General features: G+C 35.8%; 1 long non-coding RNA gene across 1 annotated transcript; it reads right to left on the reverse strand.

The window, feature by feature from the left end:
* Window positions 1–1,089: 1,089 nt before the first annotated feature.
* Window positions 1,090–1,898, reverse strand: LOC113071292 (uncharacterized). The gene is made up of 3 exons (XR_003280071.1): window positions 1,811–1,898; window positions 1,463–1,580; window positions 1,090–1,290 (listed from the first exon to the last, which is right to left on the reverse strand). It is a non-coding gene; the product is annotated as an uncharacterized LOC113071292 (long non-coding RNA).
* Between the last annotated feature and the right edge of the window lie 265 nt (window positions 1,899–2,163).

Genomic DNA, 2,163 nt, shown 5'->3' on the forward strand with positions numbered 1-2,163 from the left:
CTCAATGGTGATAATGGCATGTTCATCGCTCTGAAAGCAGTTAAACCAAGTCAGGCAGAACCTTGATCTCAGTCTGCAAAGTGGTCCAAATGCATGGCTTCATGTCAAACTGCCGGACTGACACGTTCTGTAACTCGTACCACTTTCCAACATCAGCCTGGCTATCACCCCACACGCTTAAAGCCATGCTGGAAGTCTTGTCAGATACTTGACAGGTCTTCCTCATTACTTTCTTGTGACTTCGAGTTAGGGTCTGCTTCTCAAAGCAGAGGGAGTATCTTGACTTGGATGGTCACCTGTGACAATTAAAACTGTTTCAAATGCTCATTCCTTAACACAGACCTCAGTAAATTCAGGGATAAACCTCATACCCCTTACTTTAACTAACATCTGCAAAACTTTAAACTTTTCAGCAAGAAAAAGAAAAGTAAAAGTTACCCTCTGATAATCCCTGACATCACTGGCAATTTCAATTAGGGTTCTGGTTTCACTAGTGGCTCTCAGACCATCATCAAAAGCAAATGACAACTGTTGGATGATTGAAATCTTGCTGTAGCTGTTTACAATTATATTGTCTTTTCCTGAATGTTGAAATGATGGCTTCAATGTGATTCCAGTTAGTTTCACAGGAAGAAAAAAAGAAAGAAAAAAAAGTAGAAAAAAAAAACTCAAGTTGCAATTTCACTTGACAACCATTATGGATGAATAAATTCTACAGTAACACTTTAAAGTCTGTCATGTCAGAGACAATGTTAATGCTAATTCTTGACAAATTAGAACTGCTATGCTGCTGAAGAACAGGTATCCATTAGTTACAGCCAATACATACACATACTACTGGGAGCAAGAATGACATCCTGTGGTCTTAAAACCGCATGTATTAGTATGTATACACTAATAAACACCTGTGTCTGATTGCAGTAACTGGCGTGGAGAGATCGGGTAAAAAGCCACCGGAGAACGGCAAGGTGGAAAAACAGACTGGACTGAGAGCTTGTGCATGCTTCTCCCGCTCACTACAGCTTAATAGTTTAGTTAAAAATAAAAAATGCTATGCAATGATGCATTAAATCGATGAAAAGTGTCACTTTTTTTGTTTCAGATAAATGCTTTTTCCTGAAAAAAAAAAAGCTTTGGTGAGCATGAGATGTCTTTTCAAAATCATAAAATATCTTACTGAATTTTGAACAATAGTGTATATTTGTGGTTATTAACTGTATGGTTCAGTGTTCTTTGTAGATGTAGTCTGACAGGACTCTGGGGTGTAGCAGGTCATTATCATTGAAGAATCTAGGAACATAAGCAATTTGTCACAGAGACAACCATATTTAGTGTACAATGCCAGTTTTATTACAAGGAACCAAGCTAAAGCAGAGAGTAAAATAAAAAGAAGAAAATAAAGAAAACTATTTCTTAACGTAACAGAATTTGTTTCTATGTTTTCTTATTTAATATAGCTTACTTATGGATGTCAAAGCCTTCTTAAAAATTTAAGAAGCTTTCGCAGTTCTTCTGCCTTCAGAAATTGCTAAATCTTGGAGCTTCCCCTGTTGCTGAGGTTTTTTTCCTCTCCCGAAAGGCTGAAATCAATAGTTTTTGTCAATATTTGTTTACCATGAGAGATTAAAACACATGATTCAGTTTATTGTCGCGCTGATATAAGTGATGTCACCGATTAATGGTTAACTTAGTTTATGTGTTTAACTTTAGGCTAAATAAATGAGCCTATTTCCAGTCACCCATTTAAAATAAATAAATAAAACACAGCAAACCTTTTACAGACCTGTCAAATGCTCTCATCTAATCTTACCGAAATCTTTGAAAACAGCAGCAAAAGTCAGTGATTCCCTGCTTGTCAGTTGTTGTGTTGGCGCTCCGTTTCTATGGCAACTCCCTCCGCTCCAGTGTTTGAATGAAACTGGAATGTTCAGCGCACGCCCATTTAAACACGTCACAGTCACGCAGAATTTACATGAATAAACATTTAAAATTAGAACATAACTTAAATAATTTTATTAAATTTAAGTTTTATATTGGATTTTTTATCTTATTGGAATCTAAAATAGGAATCGATAAAATTCAAACAATACCCAAACCTTAGTAAGAAATGTTATGAACATAGATAAAATAACTGCTGATAGTCAATCGTATTTACAGTACAAA

Source organism: Carassius auratus, unplaced genomic scaffold, assembly GCF_003368295.1.
Source record: "Carassius auratus strain Wakin unplaced genomic scaffold, ASM336829v1 scaf_tig00006772, whole genome shotgun sequence".
Classification (NCBI taxonomy): domain Eukaryota; kingdom Metazoa; phylum Chordata; class Actinopteri; order Cypriniformes; family Cyprinidae; genus Carassius; species Carassius auratus.